Consider the following 25,008-nt stretch of genomic DNA (forward strand, 5'->3'; position numbering starts at 1 on the left):
GACGCCCTGGGGATGATATAGGAGCCGGTTAAGCACACTGTGCCTCTGGTAGTGCAGTAACAGGGTGAGGTGGGGGGCACGGGCACAACGGGGCCACCAGAGAGGCCAGAGGCAGATTGGACTAACGTTTCTTTCTTAAAAATTTTTAATCCTGTCTCTCCCTCCTGCCAAACAAGTATTGTTGTTATTTTTTCTTTTGATTGCTTTTCAGTCCTCTGCACCATTTATTTAAAATATGTCCTAATGGGCTTTCTTTGGCAAGAGAAGGAGTATTCCCTATCTTTCTGGGCAAAAGTTCACAAAGAACACAGAAGAAACAGAACCATAACCAAATGAAGGCCACAGTACATCTCTTAGCATGTGTTGTCCCTCCAAAGTTGAGGGGCTTCACCAATTTAAACAAGTAGCTCCCTAGTTTCTACTTCCTGCCCAAAGTAGGAATTTCACCAGCTAAACCAAACAGCTTCCTAGGCAAGCTGAAAGAGCCAAGCCAAAACCCTTTATTTGGAGGCAACCAGATGGGAAGAAGGAATCCAGGAAAGCCATTCGGTGGCCATCTTTCCTCTGAGCTCAACACGCATGACAAGGTGGTCATAAAAAAATCCTTTTTTCCTTAGTCATGGGTTCTTGGCGATATTCCTTCCACTTATTCAAAATTCAGCCCAGTGAGCTCTTTGGCGGGATAGAGATGGAACTTCTCATTATACACACACAAATTTAACATAACATAACCTCCACACACACACACTCACACACCAAAACAGGTCTCTTCCAAATTTCAAATACATTGACCATCATTCAAGTCCCTTGTAGTTTCTTCCCAAAGCCACACCTTTCTAACAGGGAAAGCATGGGCAACAAAACAAAAACCACAAATGAGAAACTTGCATCGGCTTACACTCTGATGGACTCACCCACTCCACACACTCATCAGCTTCCCTAGGTGCTCCTTTCCACTCAAACCACAAAGCGAAATTGGCAGCTAGCGTGCATAGGGAATCAGCAGGGAGTTTTCCCCAAGACAGAAGTAGTCAGGACAGCTATAGGGAGAGATCCCTCAGACCCTCTCTTTGAGACCACCTAGCCCCCAGCAGCTAACCTCCTGCATCTGTCCAACTTACTATCCTGGAAAATGAACCAGGAGGCCTCTGGTGCACTATCATGGCGTCTTGGGATTCCCAGGGGGAACCGGATGCCACAGGGGCATTGGCTCCTGGCTTGCCTGCCACAATTTGTTACTAAAACCCAAGTTCAACTGCCCGGTGCTCCAAAGGCCAATACTCAAGAGACAAGTTTTGATTGGGAAGGAATATGAATTTTATTCAGGAAGCTGATCACCTGGGGAGAAGGTGAACTCTTGTCCAAAGCCAACTCCCATGTTTGTGTCTGGCCCAGGGGTTTTTAAGAGAGTTTAGGGAGTACGGTGTTCTGTAACATGTCTTGATTATGTGCAGGCCCAGTGGTGCCAGCTACAGACGTTATCTCAGTGCTCAGAGGTTGTGCAAGGGGGTCTGGTTCCTTAGTGCCTGGGAGTTGTGCAAGAGTACTCTATTCCTTCTAGGAAAGAATGCAGGATCTATAGATACACAAAGAAAGGTAGTTAATCAATCACACTGGCTAAGGGTGCTTGCTAAAGCTTAAAGACTACTAGGTTGCCTAGAGAGGCTGAGGCATCTTCAATCTGTCGAGTTGTTGTTTAAGTTCTTTACTTAAAAAAAAAAAAGTGGAGTATTGAAGTCTCCAGCTCTTATTGTTGAACTATTTCTCCCTCCAGTTCTGTCAGTTTTTGCCTCATGTATTTTGGAGCTCTGTTGTTGAGTGTATATATGTTTATAATTGCTCTACTTTCTTGATAGATTGACTCACTAATCCTAATAGATTAATACAGTTACATTTAATATAATTACTGATAAAGATGGACTTACCTCTGCCATCCTGCTTTTTTTCCTCTATGTCATATTTTTTTTGTTCTTCAGTTCATCCATTACTGACGTCTCCTATGTTCAATAGCATTTTTCTGACTTTGGCTCAGGCCATGATCTCACAGTTTGTGGGTTCGAACCCTGTATCGGGCTCTGTGCTGACAGCTCAGAGCCTGGAGCCTGCTTGGGATTCTGTGTCTCCCTCTCTCTCTGCCCCTCCCCCGTTCACTGTCTCTCTCTGTCTCTCTCTCTTGCTCTCTCTCAAAAAAATAAATAAATAAACATTTAAAAAAAAATGTCAAGAAATTCAAGACGATAGAGAGGTGGCTCGTGATTTTAGGACCTGGGGGAACAAGGAACCTTAAGGATGCTTCTCATACGAGTATAAACTGAGAAACAGCAGGGAGCAGTGTGAAGAGACAAATCCAAAACAGTGCCCAGGCAACTCGGCAAAAGTAATTCCAAATCAAAGGATTCTTTAAGTGGCTTCGGAATTCAAGGAAAGATAATTTGAAGGGAAAACAGGAGATTCCTACAAGCTCAGGTAAGCAGATTAACAGAGCCTTTTGAAATATGCCTTTGATGTCACTCTTGGGTGACTGGACAATCCAAATGGTTTAAGTAAATGGTAGTCAACTCAAATTATTTGTTGAGAGAAGATGATATACAGAATATAAGTAATTAAATACTTAACGGTTGGAATTTTCTATTGTGGAACATCAGTGAGGAAACATTTGTGAAAAAAGAGGAAAACAGGTGGGCAACAGTACATTATTTATGAGCAAGGATACGTTACCACGTTTTACCGTAGAGAGAAATTCTATGCCTTCCTGTAATTTGCTTTTGCAAAAACAGTGGTAACCATTACCTTTGAAAGATTAACAGAGGCATTATGTTTAAAAATACGCATTAAGAGGTTTTTTTCCCTAACAAATTCAGGATGAGTTTTAAGCAAATACCTACAAGAATGGAAGGGGATACAAAGCCTGTGTTTCCAAATAATATTTGCTTATTTCTAAAATGAGATCCATGGTCATTGTATTTACCATCAAAAACTACTGAAAGGAAGAAATGAGGGAAGGAAGGAAAAAGGGAGGTCAGGAGGGAGGAAAGAGAAATGAGAGAATTCTCATCCCTGAAATCACTTCTAAGAGATAAATCACACAAAGTTTTTGAATAATTTAAATACAGGTTTTACCTCCCGGGTCAACTATGAAGAGTATGTTGAGGTGTGTTGTTGGTGTTATTATTTAAACGTTTTTTAAGCTTATTTATTGTGAGAGAGAGTGCGCTAGCAGAGGAAAGTTAGAGAGAGAGGGAGAGAGAGAAGTCCAGGCAGACTCTGTGCTATCAGCATGGAGCCCGATGTGGGGCTTGAACTCACAAACTTTGAGATCATGACTTGAGCTGAAATCAAGAGTTGGATGCTTAACCAGCTGATCTACCTAGGCGCCCCTAAATGTTTGTTATTCTGTACGTACATGTGTGCTCTCAGAGCCTGATGAGCCAAAGATTACCAGAGCCAGGCCTATAATGTGACAGAATCATATTTATGATGTCAACGAGGTGGGACAGGTGTACCCCAGAGGGTCTGTGGGTTGCTGCTCTCAACAGGAAGAAAGATGGAGACGTGTTCTGTCAGGTTTGGATGCCTGCTGAAGGATTCAGTGGAAGGTCTTAGCAAAGTGGGGGCATTTCCAAACTGGTTAGTGCTCCGGAGGCAGGATCAGGGGAAGCAGGGATTGATTTGGGATTAGGGAGTTGTCGTGGCTCAAGGGCAGTTGAGCGATAGAGTATCCCCAATAATAGATGGGACGAGCGGAGTGTACTTGGGAGTGTCGTTTGTAAGAAGGTAGTAAATGCTCAAAGCAGACTTGAGAGTGGGAAGAGTAGTTGCGTAGCCTTGAGTGAACCAGTATTTCCTGTTAATTTTGCAACTCCTGTTGTCAGCGTCTGCCCTCCCAGCGTGGTTGACAACAGAGCTGCTTTCTCTATTTTAATCCTAGACAGTTTTTTTTCAGTCTCAGACAGATTTTTACTCTTTCCAGTGTATATGTTCTGGCCGTCTCTTGGACGTCGTATATAATTAACAGCTTGTGTAGTTTTAAAGGACATTCAGTCTTGAAGGGCACTCTTTGGAACAAAAGCATAGTAACAAAGTAATTTCTATTCTTTTGGTTAAATTTAAATTATCTTGAAAAAAATGGCTAGGAAGTCAACGTCTCTAGGATCTCCTTTTCTCTGTCTTGATCATTGACGCTTAGGGGACCTAAAACAGGAGAGTTAATCAAGTCTGGCCTCCAGCAGCTCTGCTGTGGTTTTTTTAAATCCTTCACACTAGTGAAGAGCTAGTTTCATGCAAAGCTGGGTCATAAATAAACTGGCCCAGGAGATCTGCACACTGTTTGAGGGCAAGGATCTTGTTTTACTCACATTTGTACCCCCCCACAGCTTAACACAAGGCCTTGTCTCTATGACTCTCAATAAATATTTGTTGGGTTGAATCCTGTTTGGAAAAGAACTTTGAGGGCACTCCATAAAAGATTGAGTGTATTATAAGACAAGAAAGAGAGAAATGTTGATCTTAACTGTACCTGGAAGTGTGTTTGTCATTTTAATGCTTTCCCAAAGGCTAAGGGACAATCAATCTCGAGAGACAAAACCACGCTCTTTCTTTCAACAGAAAAGGTGAGCTTCCACCGAGATTTAGTGAAATAATGGCCTGTCCTGTATTGAATGCCTTCAAATCATGTCTTAGTCATGTTTTGTTTTCCACAAGTATATCGCAAGTTTACTAAATACATAAATATGTATAAAAATGTAGACTCATGATAATGGTACTCATCCTTATTAGTTAGCATACTAAGCATTACAGTCGCAAGAACTATATTCAGCTTGTAACTTGGTATTTCTGTTGGGAACCTCGGGTATTCCTGAACACAATAAAGTCCGTTGGTAATAACGGCAACCTTGTTATTTTTTTTGTCTTGTGAGAAGCTGTGTCTGTGATCTGCAGAACATTAGGTAATAGCTTGTATTTCTTTTGTTATATTTGTTTAAAAAAAAAAACCTTTTTTTTCCTTCAAACCTGTTTATTTAAACAGTGGGAAATTGTTTTGAATTGATCTTATATATCCACAGTATATAGGCATTCTGCCTCCATGAAATTATGCCTAGTGTTTCCATCACCAAAGAGATCTCTGAATTCTCTGAGCTCTCACATCTCTTTGTATATTCCTCTCTCACTGAACACACCACTGGGAAACTGTCTAATCACACACACACACACACACACACACACACACACACACAATACATAGAATAATGAGGTTAATGTGAATAATGGATGCAGATGAGAACGTCCTTTGGGAACGTCAGGTTTTCCAGTTTCGTGTGGGGAAGCTTTAAGATTAATTTGGGTCAGCTATGGTGAAAGGCAATTTTGATGCGGATCCTCCTCAAAGTTGATTCTGAGGCAAGGACTTGGGTGCATGCAGGTGGTTTATATTTGGGAATTCTTCTCAAGAAGAGTAAATGAGCAAGTGAGAAAGTGAAGGGAGAAAAGCGCCCACTCCCTCCAAAAAAAATGGTACATTGATGATCAAGTTACCTCCGTCGGCACCTGGCGCCCGATCCCTTTAGGGAATTTGCTGGTTAACCGTGTGGGACATAGTGCAGAATTCTTCCACTGGCAGAAGGGGGAGCTGGGGTATTTGTCTTTGAAGTCTCTTTCCCTATCAGTTGAGAGTTAAGAAATAAGGGTTACTCCACAACCACGCTTCTAGCTTGGTGCTGCACGCGGCTAGTCGAACTCCTAGGTGCTGGGGAAATCCCTCCGACAGAGAAGTACAAACACAGAAGCTCAAGGTGAATGTTTGACACCAGGGTGGGAACTGTCTCCATGTGCAGTTGCAGGTGAATTCAGGCGAGCTGAGTATCTGGGGAGGGACATCAAAAGAGTCTACCACGAGGGCCTTGTGCGCCAAGGTGAGGCTTTTTCAATGGTTGATGGAACTCTTGAGGCTAATTGAGAAGATGAATAGTATGAAGACATGTGTATCAGGAAGATGCATATAGAATTGCTTGGAAGATAAACACTGGAAGGCAGGACAGCCAGATGTGGAACTGTTGATATAATTTGTGCAGTAGTTAATCGGGTTTTGAATTACACGTGGTGTAAGTAGAGTGGGTCACAGCCGGAATGGAGAGAAGAAATATTCTGGGCAAGGTTTCAAGGAAACGTGTTACATGATCATCTGTAAGGTCATATGATAGAGAGGGGGCTGAGAAGTAATAAGCAGTTAGACACTTTCTATTGAAAGTAGGTAACTTGTTTTGAGCCTAGCTCATTAGGAGATTCACAGAAAGCCAGACAGTATGCGGCTAGGGGGCGTGCAGAGAAATTATGAAATAAGGTTTTGTCCAGTCAGTTCAGAATTATAGGGACATTAAGACCTGTCTGACTCTCTCCAGTCTCATTTCCACCTCTGGGACAGACTCTGGTTTGAGTCATGGTTCTCAATTTTGCTACCCATTTGAATTATCTGAGGAGGCTTGTAAAAATCCCGAAGTCCAGGCCTCTCCCCAGGCCAATTAAATCAGACTCTCTAGGCGTGACATCCAGGCTTCAGTGGTTTTTAAAGCTCCCTGGATGATTGCGAGGTGCAGCCATGTTCGAGAACGACTCGGTTATAGTCATAAAGTATGAAATCAGCTCCACTTTCATATGCGACATTCAGTCATCAGTTCTAATTCGGGCTTTGTCCCAGTAACTGGGTTTTTGCTTTTTCCTGGAAAAGAAAATTATCTTTCTAATTCCACCAGTCTGGTAACTGCTTCCTGCTGCCTTGATAACACTCCCAGTACCCAAATCCTCTATTTTTGCCAGGCTTCCCCAGCCCCGACCAGTACCTGAACTTGAGCGCGAAGGTTGAAGCTTTCTTGGCAGACGTTTCTGATGTCCATAACCCGCCAGCCTGAAGGTGTTCATGCCTCTCCCTCACCGCAGGAAGCCTCCACGCTCAATGCACCTAAGTTCCTTCCAGGCTCACAGCTAACGTAAGGTGTGTTTCTCCCGATTTTTTTTTTTTTTCATCAGGCAATAAGAATCCACCATGTTTCCCTTTTCTGGAAGAGCTGAGTGAAACTTGAGGTTTTTTTGGAAAGGTGACGTTAAAATGTGTAGAACACTTGCTATCAAGAAATTGAAGCAAGTTGACAAGGCAGACCACCTCTTCCAACCTGCCCCCCGCCCCCCGCCCCGCCGCCACCGAAGACGTTGACCCTAAAAGGTATGGCCACTCGGAACTTCGTGATCTTTCTTCGTCAACAAATGCATCCACTTATCCTGCATCTCTGTCGGAAGAGCCTCTTCCCCTCCAGCTTCACTTTATGAGATGTTTCTCTCCTTCTCCAGTCTAACCCAAGTCCTCCTGCTATGGATCCCATACTTTGGTTTTCTTCTCAGTGAGCTTACTTCATTCGCTCATGTTTCCCTCCATTTAGTTTGAAAAAAAAAATCCAACAATAATCTCCTTGGTCTGATATTTTCCTCCGGGCCGTATTACCCTTCCTCCTTCCCTTTACTGCAAAAAGTGTTAAAAGAGTAGGCCTACACTCCCTGAATTCACTCTTTCAATACATTACAGGTAGACCTAGGACACTCTTCTTTACTGGATCGATTACAGGGATTCCCAGGGACCTTCCAGGTGCCAGAACTAAATACGTGTTTCGCTAATTGTTTGATGTCCTCCCTACAACATTTAACAATTTCACTGAACCTGCCTTTGAAACCTGCTTCTCTGGCCGCTCTGTGTTAGTTTCCTTTACGGGCTTAACTCCCTCCGCTCTTGCCTCCGACCTTAGTTTTCACCACGGTCCCAATCTTGACGCTCTTGTAAACTTCATATATTTTCCATGAGTTAACGCTCGCATACTGTTGATTACAAGCCTCTCCCACTCTACTGAGCATGCTTGGGAGAAGATCTCTCATGCTCTCCTAGTTGCAAACTCCAGTTGACCTTCCCTCCTTCTGGAACGTTTTTCACTTCCAGGCTTCTGTATCCTCCTGTGTCATACGCTTTTTCTCTGAACGCTGCTTCTTTCTCTTGGACACAGTTTTCTTTTCCAGCTTGCTCCGTGGGTCTTGTTCTGCCCCCGGCTACTGAGCTGGTACAGTTAACTGGTAGCACCTACTGAGGGAATCTTCGTGCCCAGTGTGAGGGAAAAGCACGCATCGTGGAAAGAAAATGAGTTGTTTTTTTAAATCCATGCACATTCTCTGTGTCTTGTGATTGAGAAGTCACATACAAAGATATTAATTAAGGAAGAGGTAAGAGGATGACACTGGCATGACCCGTGGTGAAAGGGTGGAGAACACTCTGTCAGGCTTAGTGTCCGTGCAGACACTTTTGGAACCAAATGCAGTGGCAAAGTCACTGCTTCCAATCCTCACATTTTTGTGAACCGCACTGAGTCGTGGCCGTTAAGAGACGACTAGGGCGCAACAACCAAACGTATATAATTTACCATTTATTTGGGAGCTGCTTGGAGACAGAGTTCATTCTTCTTTTATCTCTGAATTTCCAACATCTAACATCCGGCCCTGATCGTTGTAAAAACAAACCAAACAAATGTTTTGAAAGCAAATGCATGAGTCGGAAGCCCTCTGAGCCGAGCTAATGAGACGTTTGTGCTTTTCAACCTGTACAACCTTCAGAAGCTCGGCAGTTGGAGGAGAGAAGTAGGTAGGTGCGTCCAGAGGCTGATAATTTGCAGGGCGGGCCCGATGGAAGGTGCAGCATATAAAACCAAAACAGATGTTTTGAAATAAGACGGGTTGGGTGCCAGCAATAGAGAGAAATATACCTCTGTTAGGAACACGGGTGGAGCAGGAGCAGGGTGTGGTCAGAAGAGGAAATTCAGCCTTTCCGTTCCTGGATGAGGGCAGTTCGGAGTGACGAGAAGCCTCAGTTTGTGACTGTTCCAGAGTCCATTAAAGCTGTGAGGAAGTGAGGTGAAGCAAGGATCTGTGATACCAGTGGTTGGGGAAAGAGTGAGAGCAGAGGTGGAGAAGAGCACCGTGATCCAAACGCTAAAGAAAGGGAGAGAAGTTTCTACCCTAGACTATGGCACAGTGGTTAAGGGAACAGACTGTGGATTCGGAAGTTGGGTTTAACTCTTACTTCTATTGTCTGCCAGCTGTGTGACTCTAAACAAGAGACCTTGGGCAAATTACTTGACCTAGCCACACCTAAATGTCATCATCTGTACAAGAAAATAGCGTCTGTCTCTTAAGGTTGTCATCTGGATTAAATGAGATAATACAAGCAAAGTACTTAACACATGATGGCTACTACATACTAAGCCCTCAGTAACTGTGAACTGAAAACCATAGACAACTGGCAGGGAGGGCTGGGCAGCACTATGAGAGTTGATTTTCAAAATAGGAAAAGTGAGAGTAGGGTATTTAAATCCATTCTTCTCACTGAGTCCAGCTAAGTTCCCCCCCCCCCCCCGGGAACTAAAAGAAAAACAATCTACCAGTGCGATCCCAGAAGTATTTCTAGTAATTTTTGCAGAGTAAGTTAAAGGCTGGACTCAACAGAAAATACATTCTAAGGCAAATGCTCATTGCTAATCCTCTACGAAGGCGTGCCGTCTCGAGAATCAAGAGTGAGAGAAGGCGGTAGAGAGGCAGCCGGTGAGAGCAACTATGAAGAAGCACGCTATGCACTTGGGCGGAGCTTTGTGAGCTAGCCAGATGGCTGCATGATAAGCTTGCCAGATGGCGTCAGAGCAGTACTGCCCTTAGACCCACGCAACAGGGACGCTTGCCTTGAGCCTTGTGCGTGTCTCTCTCCACACGCACGCACGCACGCACACAGTTCCGGCACAGCCATAGTATGTGTCTAAACACCTCCTGTCGTGACTGACACCTTCGAGACCCCCCAGGGTGATGTCTCTCAGCATCTCATGCCTTATGTTCCCAGTTACGGGTTGTCCCACTGCCATCATTGGAGATGGAGTTGTTCCCTACTTACGTCGGCAGGGAATATTCCAGTGGCTTGAGCACTTGGGCACGAGAAAACAAAACGAAACAAAACCATGTGCTTTCTGTATAGTCTCCCTCGGCCTGAATGAAAGAAAGTCTTGCATTCCCTAATTAGGAAGAAGTCTGAAGGATACTCCTTTGAACCCCGCCTTATCTTTCTATAATTGTCCCAGAATCCCTGGGAAGCTTAACCGTTCCTCATACGAGGAAAATGTTATATGCCTCAGCCCTTTGGTGTCTCTTACTTTGGTACCTCATACTTCAGGCGTGTGCTTCTGCCTACACGAGACGAGTGATGGAGGCAGGTGTTCCCACCCTTGTCTCCTCAATCGTGCATCCCCCCCCCCATAAGAACCTCACTACTTCCCTTAGAAGACAGCTTCTCTCACCAAAGAAAGCACACTGTTCCTGCCCCCCTGGGGGCAAGGGCAGGGACCTTAGGAGGAAAGCGTTTTCTTTCCTGTTACTATGACACTATTTCCAGCAAAACAATACTAGTGACATAAAGGTGCGTAGCAGCATTTTATCCTTCTAGAACTTGATTCATATAACAGGATCCACCACGTTATCTGTGAATGGCTCCGTCACACTGATTCCGAATGGGTAGCACCAGCCCCAAATGAATTCTTTCTGATTCCAGATTTCTAGGTTGATAGAGGAGGAGTGTGGAGGGAGGCATGAGACATAGTTGTTATTTGCTAGTATCTGGTGGGTTTCCAAATGATGTTTGTCCCGATTTTCTGTCAATTCCAAAGAGTTGGACCCGTGTCGGTCTTGTTCAGCACCGTATCCGTGACGCCTGGCGCAGGACCTGGTGTGTGGGAGATGAAAGATAAATGAAAGTTAGATAAATGAATTAATAAGTAAATGAATAAAAATGACGATAATTCTCATTGGTTAACAGTATAGAAATAGGGCCAAATAATAGAGATGCAAAATTTGATTCAACGTGTTCGGAAAACTTACTACAAAGTAGAAATTCATAGGTGTAATCAACTACATTGTGATAACACGAATCCCCCCACAAAAGCCCAGTAACTAGGGAGTGGAGGTAATTTAGAGAAATGTTTAAATTGGGACCAATAATACCTATAGTCCTTTTGATGTCAAAGACATTCTTCTCAAATACTTTCTTCTCAAGAACCAGAAAATAAAGTACAGTAAAAGCTTGTAATTGTGAGTAACTTGTTCTGTGAGTGTTCTGCACGATGAGCAAAGATTTGCAACAAATTTTAACTTGATAGACAAGCGATGTCTTGCAATATGAATAGTACATGTCGCTGAACATCACATGATAACAACAGAGCCAACGGTTCTTGAAATTCGCTTTGATATACAAGTGCTTTGGATTACAAGCATGTTTCCAGAATGAATTATGCTCGCAAACCAAGGTTTTACTGCACTCCTAAACACAATAGTTACATATATTTTCTTTTACGGTTTTCACATTGTATGCTACCGTATAATTTTCTTGTTCGTTTCTTCATCAAATGTACACTTATTCTAACAGGATTTGGAAGTTACATAGACATCTTAATACAAAAAGATAAAAATTTCCATGACAAATATTTTTGTTTCTGTACTAGATATAGCCCCCAAAGCAAGATAGATTATATTTTGTAAAGAAGGTCCTAGAACAGATTCATCCTTCTGTTTCTTTTGCTTAAAGCGAGTATATCCAAAATTAAACAACTGTCTGTTGTTTCCATGTATAAAAACTTTTAGATACATGAAAAATCTCTGAGAGTTTTTCACTACAAATGGGTGGGTTGTTACCAATTTCTTTATGTCCATGATTTTCAAATTTGTTTATCCATTAAACCCCTTGCTTAAGGGCACCTGAGTGGCTCAGTTCATGGAGCATCTGAATTTGGGTCATGTGATCATCTCACGGTTGGTGGGTTCGAGCCCCGCGCCGGGCTCCGTGCTGACAGCTCAGAACTTGCAGCCTGCCTCGGATTCTTGTGTCTCCCTCTCTCTATGCCTCTCCCTCACTTGTGTTCTCTCTCTCTCTCTCCCTCTCAAAAATAAATAAATAAACATTAAAAAAAAACCCTTGTTTGAATGAAATTTTGTAAGGAAACACCACATATACAAGAGGTAGAAAGCATATCACTCTGGTTGTGATAGGGTTGCAGCCCTGATAACTACTCATTACCTGGGCCATTGAGGGCAATTGGGGTTGGAAGTGGATTCCACATTCCCTAGGGATTTGCTCATATTTCTCATGGTTTCTTTACCTGTTCTCTTGGAGGGCCCAAAAAATAGTCAAATGATTGAAAAGTGGATCCACTGCCTCCCAAGTAATCATTAGGTAGCAGGTCCTTTTTCTCTCAATTGTGTGAAGAAATGGTATCTAGAATTCACTGAATCTAAGTCGTATCATTTCTAAAACACGTTGGTATCATTTCAGCCTTTTAGTGAGGATACATTATGTTGTTCAACAAACATGTTAACTCTCCTGTAGCCTTCTGAGGAGGAGATCTCAGGAAAAGGAAGAAAATTGTATGTCCTGTCAGCCTGCAGAAAAGAAATGTTATTCAGGTCCGGAAATTTAGTCTACCCACCACAGATGCTCACTGTGTCCTGTCTTCACACTTAGGCTGAATTATCAACATTTATTCTGGTATTGAATCTCCTTACTCCTTACTCCACCAACCATCCCATACCCATCACTTGAGGAATATTGAATAACCTTTCTAATTGTATTATTTTCTAGCTGGCTCCTTTTTTCCCCTCCAGAGTTTTGAAACGCCCCCAAATGGAAAATGCAGTCATTAACAAATGTTTTGATATATGACCGAAAACACCAGGCAAGAATGTCAAAGATACTTTGATCTCTGCCTTGTCTGTGTGTTGTTTTTTTATTGAAGAATGATTTACAGGCAATATTCTATTAGCTTCCGGTGAATAACATAGTGATTTGGTATTGGTAAACATTACGAAAAGCCACCAAAACTAGCTCCCATCTGTCACCACACAAAGTTATTATATTCTTGACTGTACGTGTTATGCTGTACATTACATCTCCGTGTCTTACTTATTTAACTGGAAGATTGTACCTTTTAATCTTCACCTCTTTCATCCATCTCCCCGACCCCCTGACCTCTTGTAACCATCGATTCATTCTCTGTATCTGTGTGTTGCTTTCTGTTTTATCTTTTTTGAGGATTTGTTTCATTTTTTACATTACACGTGTAAGTGAAGTCATATGGTATTTGTCTTCGTCTGGCTTATTTCACTTAGCATCATCCCCTCTAGGTCCATCCGTGTTGTCACAAATGATAAGATTTCATTCTTTATTATGGCTGAGTGATATTCCATTGTGTATGTATGTCACATCGTCCTTCTCATTTCGTCTACCATTGGACATTTAGGTTGGTTTCACATCTTGACTTTTTTAAACAAACAAAAATGCTGCGGTGCACATAGGGGTACATATGTCTTGTCAAATTAGTGTTTTTGTTTTCTTTGGATAAATACCCAGAAGCAGAATTGTTGAATAATAGATAGTAGTTCTATTTTTAGTTTTTTGAGTAACCTCCATACTGCGTTTCCATAGTGACCGTACCAATTCACATTCCCACTAACGTTGCAAGAGAATCTTCCCTTTTCTGGGGCGCCTGAGTGGCTCGGTCGGTTAAGCATCCGACTCTTGGTTTCAGCTCAGGTCATGAGCTCACGGTTTGCGGGTTCGAGCCCCACATCAGGCTTCGCACGGACAGTGCAGAGTCTGGCTTGGGATTCTCTGTCTCCCTCTCTGCCCCTCCCCTGCTTGCTCTGTCTCTGAAAATAAATAAATAAACTTAAACATTTTGTAAGTAATAATAAAAATAAAAGGATTTTTCCTTTTCTTCACATTTTTACCAACACTAGTCATCTTTTCTTTAATCCTAGCCATTCTTGACAGAGTGGCGTGATGTCTTATTGTGGTTTTGATGTGCATTTCCTGATGTTTAGTGATATTGAACATCTTTTCCTGTGTCTATTGGCCATCGATATGTCTTCTTTGGGAAAATGTCTGTTCAGGTCCTTCCTCTGCCCATTTTTATTTATTCATTTATTTACTTATAAAATGTTTATTTATTTTGAGAGACAGAGAGAGAGAGAGAGAAAGGCGTGAGCAGGGGAGGGGCAGAGAGAGAGAGAGAGAGAGAGAGAGAGAGAGAGAGAAAATCCCAAGCAGGCTCTGCAGTGACAGAAAAAAGTTGCTATGGGCAATGTCAGTGAAATTATTGCCTGTGCTCTCTCCTAGAATTTTTATGGTTTCACATGTTACATTTAGGTCTGTAATCCATTTTGAGTTTATTTTTGTATATGGTGTAAGAGAGTGATCCTTTTTCATTCTTTGCCATGTTGCTCTCCAATTTTCCCAACAGCATTCATTCATTCATGCAGGGCTCAATCTTGAGAACTGTGAGATCATGACCTGAGCCAAAATCAAGAGTCAGACGCTTAACCGATTGTGCCACCCAGGCGCCCCCTATTTTTTTTTATTTATAAGATTTTAATTTCAGTATAGTTAACATACAATATTATATTAGTTTCAGGTGTACAGGATAGTGATTCAGCACTTCCATACATCGCCCAGTGCTCATCACCAGTGCGGTCCTGAATCCCCATCACCTATTTCACCCATCCTTCCACCCACCTCCCCTCTGGTAACCCATCAGTTTGTTCTCTGTAGTTAAGACTCTGTTTCTTGGTTTGTCTCTCTCTTTTTTTCCCTTTGCTCCTTTGTTCTGTTTGTTAAATTCCGCATACGATTGAAATCATATAGTATTTGCCTTTCTCTGACTGACTTATTTCCCTTACATTATAGTCTCTAGCGCCATCCATGTCCTTGCAAATGGCAAGATTTCTTTCCTTTTCATAGCTGAATGATACTGTATTGTATGTTTACACCACATCTTCTTTATCCATTCATCTATCGATGGACATGGGCTACTTTCATAATTTGGCTTTTGTAAACAATGCTGCAATAAACATAAGGGTGCATGTATCCCTTTGAATTAGTGTTTTTGTACTGTTTGGGTAAATAATCAGTAGTGCCATAACCCTCCATACTGTTTCCACAGTGGTTGCACCGTTTGCATTCCCACCAACATTGCAAGGGGATTCCTTTTTCTTTACATCTTCACCAGCACTTGTTGTTTCTTGTGTTGTTGATTTTAGCCATTCTGATGGGTGTGAGGTGATAATTCCTTGTGGTTTTGATTTTATATTTCCCTGATGCTGAGTGATGTTGAGCGTCTTTTCCTGTGTCTGTTGGCCATCTGTAGGTCTTCTCTGGAGAAATGTTTGTTCATGTCTTCTGCTCATTTTCCTCTGCCCATTTTTAAATCAGATTTTTCTGTGTGTGTGTGTGTGTGTGTGTGAGAGAGAGAGAGTGTGTGTGTGTTTTATATGGAGTTTTATGAGTTCTTTATATATTTTGGATGGTAACCCTTTATAGGATATATCATTTGAGATTATTGTCTCCCATTCAGTAAGTTGCCTTTTAATTTTGTTGGTGGTTTCCTTTACTGTGCAAAGCTTTTTAGTTTGATACAGTCCCAATAGTTTGTTTTCGGTTTTGTTTCCCTTGCCTGAGGAGACATATCTAGCAAAATGTTGCTGTGGCCGATGTCAGAGAAATCACTGCCTGTGCTCTCTTATAGAATTCTTATGGTTTCACATGTCACATTTAGGTCTATAATCCATTTTGAGTTTATTTTTAGATATGGTATAAGAAAGTGGTCCGTTTTCGTTCTTTGGTATGTTGCTGTCCAGTTTTCCCAACACCATTGAAGAGACTGTGTTTTCCACGTTGTATATTTTTGCCTTCTTTGTCATGGATTAATTAACCATAAAAGGATGAATTTATTTCTGGGCTGTCATGTTCTGTTGACTGATGTGTCTGTTTTTGTGCCAGTACCTTAATGTTTTGATTACTATAGCTTTGTAGTACAGTTTGAAATCTAGTAGCATGTGCCTCTGACTTTGTTCTTTTTTTCTCAAGATTGCTTTGGCTGTTTGAAGTCTTTTGTGGTCACATACAAATTTTAGAATTATTTCTTCTAGTTCTATGAAAAATGCTGTTGGTATTTTGAGAGAGATTGCATTGAATCTGTAGATTGCTTTGCATATTGTGGACATTTTATCAGTATTACGTCTTTCAGGGGTGCCTGGGTGGGTCAGTCGGTTTAACATCCAACTTCAGCACAGGTCATGATCTCACAATCCATGGGTTCGAGCCCTGTGTCGGGCTCTGTGCTGACAGCTCAGAGCCTGGAGCCTGCTTCGGATTCTGTGTCTCCCTCTTTCTCTGCCCCTCCCCTGCTCATGCTCTGTCTCTCTCTGTCTCAAAAATAAATAAAAACATAAAAAAATAAGTCTTCCAATCCATGAGCACGAAACATCTTTTAATTTGTTTGTGTCACTTCACTTTCTTTCATCAAAGTCTTGCAGTTTTCAGAATACAAGTCTTTTCACCTCCTTGGTTAAATTTATTTCTAGGTATTTTTTGATATAATTATAAATGGAGCTGTTTTCTTAATTTTTCTTTCTGATAGTTCATTATTAGTATATGAAAATGCAACAGATTTCTGTATATCAATTTTTTATCCTGTACCTTGACTGAATTCATTAACTAATTCTAATAGTTTTTGGGTGGAGTCTTTAGGGGCTTATATATATAGTATCATATTATGTGTGAATAGTGACAATTTTGCTTTTTCCTTTCCAGTTTGGATGCCTTTTGTTTCTTTTTCTGCCTAATTGCTGTGGCTAAGACTTCCAATAGTATGTTGAACAAAAGTGGTAGGAGTGGACATCCTTGTCTTGTTTTTGATCTTAAAGGAAAAGCTTCAGCTTGCCACCACTGAGTATGATGTTAGCTGTAGGCTTGTCACATGCAGCCTTTATTATGTTAAGGTATGTTTTGCCTGTACCCACTTTGTTGAGAGTTTTTATCATAAATGGATGTTGAATTTTATCAAATGGTTTTTCTGCATTTATTGAGGTGATCGTATGATTTTTATTCTTCAGTTGGTTAATTTAGTGTATCACACTTATTGATTTGGGGATGTTGAACCATCCTTGCATCCCTGGATTTAATCCACTCAATTAAGTATATGATACTTCTTTTATTTATTTATTTATTTATTTAAATGTTTTATTTATTTATTTAACATGATTTATTGTCAAGTTGGCTAACATACAGTGCATACAGTGTGCTCTTGGTTTTGGGTGTAGATTTCTGGGGTTCATCGCTAACATACAACACCCAGCGCTCATCCCAACAAGTGCCCTCCTCAATGCCCATCACCCATTTTCCCCTCTCCCCTTCCCCCCCATCAACCCTCAGTTTGTTCTTTGTATTTAAGAGTCTTTTGAGGTTTGGCTCCCTCTCTGTTTGAAACTATTTTTTCTCCTTCCCTTCCCCCATGGTCTTCTGTTAAGTTTCTCAAGTTCCACACATGAGTGAAAACATAGTATCTGTCTTTCTCTGACTGACTTATTTCACTTAGCATAATACCCTCCAGTTCCATCCACGTTGTTGCAAATGGCAGGATTTCATTCTTTCTCATTGCCAAGTAGTATTCCATTGTATATATAAACCATATCTTCTTTATCCATTTATCAGTTGATGGACATTTAGGCTCTTTCCACAGTTTGGCTATTGTTGAAAGTACTGCTGTAAACATTGGGGTACATGTGCCCCTATGAATCGGCACCCCCTGATACTTCTAATGTATCACTGAATTCAGTTTGGTAATATTTTGTTGAGGATTTTTGCATCTATGTTTATCAGGGATATTGGCCTGCTTTTTTGTTTTTGTTTTTGTTTTGTTTTTTGGTATTATCTTTGTCTGGTTTAGGTATCAAGGTAATGGTGCCCCCACTGGATGAACTTGGAAGCATTTTCTCACTTACACCAATGGATAGAACATCCAGACATAAAATTAATAAGGAAACATTTGGCTTGAACAACACAGTAGACCAGATGGACTTAATAGACAAATACGGAACATTCCATCCAAAAAATAGCAGAATCCGCATTCCTCTTAAGTGCACCTGGTGCATACTCCAGGATGGATAACATGTTAGGCCAAAAGGTGGTTTCTTAAATGAGTGGTGTTCAGGAAAGGTATCAGGGCAGAATATCTAAATTTGTGGGTTATCACCATCTAGAGAGCATTTAAAAGTCACAGAACCGGATGAGATCACCTAGGGATAAAGTGTGGATAAAGAAGAGAGACGAAGACTGTGCTCCTAGACACTATTACTTAGAGGTCAGGAAAATGAGAGTGGGTTATCAAATGAAACTGAGAAGGAGCAAGCCAGTGAGGTACAGGGAAAATCTGGAATCCCAAGTGAAGGAAGAGTTTCAAGGAAGGGTATCATCAAGTGTGTCAAATGTTACTGAGAGGTCAAGTTAGGTAGAGACTGAAAATTGATCATAGGGCTTGTTACTCAGTAGGTTGGTTACTGGTGACCTTAATAAAAACCTGTTCAGAGTAGAGGGAATACAAGTCTGACAGTAGGAGGTGAGAATGTGGAGGCTAACTCTTTCATGCTAGTCTGCTTTCATAAGGGGTGGAATAAGAGGGGCATGACTTCACATGGATGATTTTTTAAGTGGGTCCAAATGTAACATAGTTTACGGTGGATAAGAGTGTCTAGATAATTACCATGTTCCAAGGACACATTGTTAAGGAGCTCTATTGTAATTAGAGTTTTAAAATCAATAAAAGTTATTTTCTATCTTGAAATATAAATGTCGTGTATTAAATGATGAAGCAGAACCAAGTTAATATTTAATTCAATATGAGGATAATCTTTGAGGTCAATTCCATACATTTAAATGAAGCAAAAGACTAGCTCCAAAGATAGCTTAATAACTTTACATCTTTGAGAGGCATCTCTAAAATCACAATAGCTGATATAGCTATCTTCAGAGCTAGTCATTTAATACGTGGCATTGACCTACTTTCCTCTTTAATTATTTAAGAGTTACTGTTCAGTTGAATTTTGTCCTTGTGTGTGTACAGTGAAGGACTGTAACTTGTTGTACATTTTTTAGTTAAAATTGCAGAGTTCATATAACAAAAGGATCTGTTGCACATAAATGTAAAATAAATCACAGGATACTGAATTCATTTTTTAAAACATTGGTTTTCCAGTATGAGGAATTTAGATTACCATTTGATTACTATTTTTTCCCCAATTTTTTGATGTTAGACAAATCGACTTGCAAGTTATGTACTAGAGTAGTAATTTACATCTAGCACATGCAATTATAAAGATTGAGATGTCTCCTATTTTATGCTCCCTCAGTAAATATAAAGTGTTTTTGCAGCTGGGGTGAAAAGAGAGTCCTCTTTCCCATCAACAACGAGACTATGTTACCTGTCCAAATATGCCAACTCTACTGTATGATATTAGGCATTATGGTTTTTGTATTTAAAAGCTTGATTTCTTTTCCCTTTTACTCAAGATTATCTAACTCTTGATTTACTGGCGGGTAATGACAAAACATTGCCCAAACTGCCCAACTGGGACCAGAGCAAGAATCCCACTAGAACAGCAAACATTGTCTCTCCCTTAAAAAGCACTGGCTCAATCTCTTGTAAATTTGCCTAATAGTCTCTTAGGAATTAGACAGTTTTCCAAGTGATAAAGAGAATTTTCCCGGAGGCCAAGAATAGAGTAATGGATTCAAACTTTTGCAAACCATCAGGAACTCTGACAGAAACCACATAATAAACTCTATCAAGTTGTTTCCAGTTTGGCTCTGAAGACTGTATTTTTTAAAAAAATAGAAGTATCTTAAAATAAACTCAACCCAGGACAGGCAAATGATAGTTAACTATGATTAATGATCCCTGGAGGCATCAGGATTCTGGATTTCAAGTGATATTACAAAGTGGTGTCATCAAGACAGTATGGTAATGGCACAAAAACAGGCACATACATTATGGAACAGAGTAGAAAACCCAGACATGGACCCATAAACATATGGCCAACTAATCTTCAACAGAACAGAAAAGAATATCCAGTGGAAAAAAAAAGGTAGTCTCTTCAACAAATTGTGTTGGGAAAACTGGACTGTGACATGCAGGAGAATGAAACTGGACCACTTTCTTACACCATGCAAAACAATAAATGCAAAATGGATGAAAGACCTAAATGTGAGGCAGGAAACCATCAAAATCTTAGAACAGAACACGGGCAACAATCTCTTTGACCTTGGCCATAGCAACTTCTTACTAGACACGTCTCCTGAGTCAAGGGAAACAAAAGCAAACATGAACTGTTGGGACTTCATCAAGATAGAAAGATTCTGCGCAGCAAAGGAAACATCAACAAAACTAAAAGGCAGCTTCAGGAATGGGAGAAGATATTTGCAAATGACACGTCTGACAAAGGGTTAGTATCCAAAGCCTATAAAGAACTTATCTAACTCAACACCCAAAAAAACAACCCAGTTAAGAAATGGGCAGAAGACATGAATAGACACTTTTCCAAACAAGAAATCCAGGTGGTAATAGACACGTGACAAGATGCCCAACATCCCTCATCGTCAGGGAAATACAAAACCACGATGAGATACCACCTCACACCTGTCAGAATGGCTAACAGTAACACCAGAAAAAACAACAGGTGTTGGTGAGGATGCAGAGAAAGGGGAACCCTCTTGCACTCTTGGTGGAAATGCAAAATGGTGCAGCCAGTCTGGAAAACAGGAGGGAGGTTCCTCAAAAAGTTAAAAGTAGAACTACCCTATGATCCAGCAATTGCATGACTAGGTATTTATCCCAAGGATACAAAAGTACTGATTCAAAGAGGTACACACACCCTAATGTGTATAGCAGCATTATGAATATTAGCCAAACTATGGAGAGAGTCCAAATGTGTGTGTGTGTGTGTGTGTGTGTGTGTGTGTGTGTGTAACTCAGCCATCAAAAAGAAGGAAGCCTTGCCATTTGCAATGACGTGGATTGAGCTACTGTGTATTATGCTAAGTCAAATAAGTCGGAGAAAGACAAGTACCATATGATCTCACTCATATGTGGAATTAAAAAAATAAAACAGATGAACTTATGGAAGGGGGAAAGAAAAAGACAGAGAGAGGGAAGCAGATCATAAGAGATTATTAAAGATAGAGGACAAACTGAGAGTTGATGGAGGGAGGTGGGTCAGGGGTGGGCTAGATGGATGATGGGTATTATGGAGGCCACTTATCGTGATGAGCACCAGGTGTTGTATGTAAGTGATGAATCACTGGGTTCTGCTCCTGAAACCAATGTTGCACTGTATGTTAACTAGCTAGAATTTAAATAAAAATTTGAAAAGAGGGGCGCCTGGGTGGCTCAGTTGGTTAAGTGTCCGACTTTGGCTCAGGTCATGATCTCGCGGTCCGTGAGTTTGAGCCCCGTGTCGGGCTCTGTGCTGACAGCTTAGAGCCTGGAGCCCGTTTCAGATTCTGTGTCTCCCTCTCTCTCTGACCCTCCCCCGTTCATGCTCTGTCTCTCTCTGTCTCAAAAATAAATAAACATTAAACAAATTTTTTTTAATCTGAAAAGAAAAAAATGATCACTTAGTCACAGATTCATAGATGTGCATATTTTTAAAACCAATTTTGTACATTTTCTTTAAGTTTTATTTATTTTTTTTGAGGTGGGGCAGAGAGAAAGGGGGAGAAAGAATATTAAGCAGGCTTCATGCCCAGCGTGGAGCCCGACATGGGGCTTGGTCTCACTAACCACAAGATCATGACCTGAGCTGAGAACCGGAGTCGGATGCTTAACCAACCGAGCCACCCAGGTGCCCCCTGTATGTTTCTGAAATGTTTGTTTGTTCCTAAAACAAATACCCGTGATCTCAGTCCTGGTGGGAGATGCTAACTTCTCTAGCATAACTCAAAATTTTCATAAATGTTAATTTATAGGAAACTCTTATAATCATAGCAAGCATAATACTGAAATTAATAAGCTGTAACCTAACTCAAAGTATATAGAAAATTCTCTTTTTATTCTCATTTTCATCTCTAGGATGTTTTGAGTGTCAGAGGATCTGCATGAGGTCAACAGTTAACATGAAATCGGTGAATTTGGAAATAATTTAGAGACAAGCAAAAATAATGATAAGAATGAGGTCTTGGGAAGTCGGTCCTTTTAAGAAAGAAATTGAGTGTGTTCCCCCCCCCCCCCGCCAAAGGCAGGGTTTTAGTTTATTTTTATTATGCTTGTTTGTGGTATACGAAAATGAATATAATACTACCAGGTAACATTTAAAATAAGCAAAACAGGGGCGCCTGGGTGGCTCTGTCAGTTAAGTGGCTGACTCTTGGTTTTCAGCTCAGGTCATGATCTGAGGGCTTTGTGAGTTCAAGCCCTGTGTCGGGATTCTCCCTCCCTCCCTCTCTCTCTCTGCCCTTCCCCCACTTGGACTGTCTCTCAAAATAAATTAATTTAAAAAATAAAATAAGCAAAACAATCAGCAAATGGTGCATAAGGGAAGAATAAAAACTAAGACAAAGAGATTAAGCGTGGGCTAAGCACATGGAATATAGCCCGAGAGGCTCTGTATAGTATATTCTCACAAGAGGTAGACCACCCATTTGGCCCTATGCTCCTCTGCATCAAAGGCAAAGATGTAACGCAGTAAATTACATCACACAGTCAGGCTTTTTAGAACAACCCTACCTTTTCCTAGTACTGGGGCCAGAGATATAAGATGCTACATTACACAATTATCAGTGCCCTCAGCAACCTCCTTTCACTGAACATAGCAATGGCTTTCATGGGGTGCTCCTTTTAAATTTCCTTCTTGAGTGACTGTGACATAATATCAAAGAACATTCAAGAGAAGCATTTCTCGGAGATACTAAAACAATATGGGGCAGGAATGTCTCACAGTTAGTCTGACACGATATAGAATAAGGATTTAACCTGAGCTGTCCAGTGTGGTATCCATCAGCCATGCAAAGGCACTTACAATTTACATTTAATTTAATTTAATTAAAATTAAAGATCATTAAAAACTCAGTTCCTCAGTTATACTAGCCACATTTCAAGCTCTCAGTGGCCATTTGTGCCTGGCCCTATGATATTGGACAGCATTGATAAAGAATATTTCCATCATTGTAGAAAGTTCTGTGGAACAGTTGCTGATAGAAAAGAACGTACTGAATATTTTTCAGACAAGCCTGTCTCAGTGAAGCTTGTGATAGTTACTGAGAAACTGTGAGTTCAAGGTTATGCTCTCATAACCACAAATAGGGCAACAATTGTTTGTTAACGTCAGAACCATGGCTTTAATAGGCAATGCAGAGGTCTTACTCATTTCTTCCCAGGACGGGAATGAATGGTAGTGGGCTTAATGCTTATTGAACCAGGCTGGAGAAAGGTAGTTTATAGTAATAAAAACAAACAAGATGATACAACAGGAAGCCATGAGACTACAAGGGACAGTTAGCTATCATGAACCTGTGCCCTCCTGCCCCTTGAAATGCTATGAGCTTGAAGATTTGACTGTATACCTATTAATAGTTTTAAACAGTGATCATTATCTCCACTTCCAAAAGTTTTATCACTAGCCCAAGCAGAATGTCTTGGAAATACAGAGTCTGCAATAGTCTACAGATCTATTGCAACTGATTTTGTTAATAGACTCATCAGAATTTACAAGCGTAGATAGTATTTGAAATCATTTAATTTGTCCAACATGCTTTCTACAAAACAATCCTTGCAATCCTTTTGGTATCGGCTCTGCATCTACTTTACAAAATACATAAGCCAAAATGGCATGTGTTCTACCTGTGTTCCCTTATAAACATTGTCAACGTAGCAGCCAGGGTGAGCTTCTATAAACGTGTGTCCCACCTCCCTTGGAATAAACGCCAAAGTCCCTATAATGGCCCTCCAGGCCCCTCCACAATCAACGTGGTTTCCTCTCTCGCCTCCTCTCCTGCCACTTGCTCTGGGCTCCGTCAGCTCCAACCACCCTGGCGTCTCTGTTCTTTTTCAAACAAGACACACGTGATCCTGCCTCAGGGCCTTTGTTTTAGCTGTGCGTGTTGTCTGAGCCATTCCTCCCCAAGACCTCACTTGATTAACTCCCTCAGCTCCGTTGAAGTCTTTTTAGAAGCTTCACCTTCTTAATGAGATCATCTCTGAGCCCTCTGTTCAGTGCTGCCGCCTTCCCGCCCCTGCCCAGGACCTCATTCTTATCATTATTTTTGCTTATCTCTAAATTATTTCCAAATTCACCTATTTCATGTTAACTGTTGACCTCATGCGGATCCTCTGTCACTCAAAACATCCTAGAGATGAAAATGAGAATAAAAAGAGAATTTTGTATATACTTTGAGTTAGGTTACAATTTATTAATTTCAATAATTATGCTTGCTATGATTTTAAGAGTTTCATATCTCGTCCATCTAGAATCTAAGTTCCACAAAGACAGAGCTCTTTATTCTGTTCACCAGTGTATCTCCAGCACTAAGGAGAGTGCCTGGCACGCTGTGGACACTAAAAAAATATATGTTGAATGAATAAATGGCTTCATAAGAAATCCTCTTTCTAAACGTAAAATTGCACTTTCAACCCTGGTTTCTAGCCATTTCCAAATATCAGGTCACAAAATTGTATATTTACATAGTTGAAAAGGCCCTTGGCAATGATATGTATATAAGTATGTATATACTTTATGTATAGAAGTATATGTATATGCTTTAGGTATATAAGTATACAAACACACACACACACACACACACACACACACACACACACAGAACGTCTTTATGTCTATAAGTAAACCGTGACCCAGAGAGATTAAGTGACAGCACAAGGCCAAACAGCTAATTTACAGCAGAGCTATGGGACTACAGATTCTTAATCTATCTACAAGTTATGATTTTCCAACAGTAAGTATACTCAAAAGAACATGCCACTGTCTGAGAGTTACCAGAAAAGAGATGCTAACATATTTTCACCTAAAGCAGCATCATTGCACTACGTGCATTTCCTCATCAGCAGCCCAAAC

Source organism: Lynx canadensis, chromosome X (genome assembly GCF_007474595.2).
Source record: "Lynx canadensis isolate LIC74 chromosome X, mLynCan4.pri.v2, whole genome shotgun sequence".
NCBI classification, from domain to species: Eukaryota; Metazoa; Chordata; class Mammalia; order Carnivora; family Felidae; genus Lynx; species Lynx canadensis.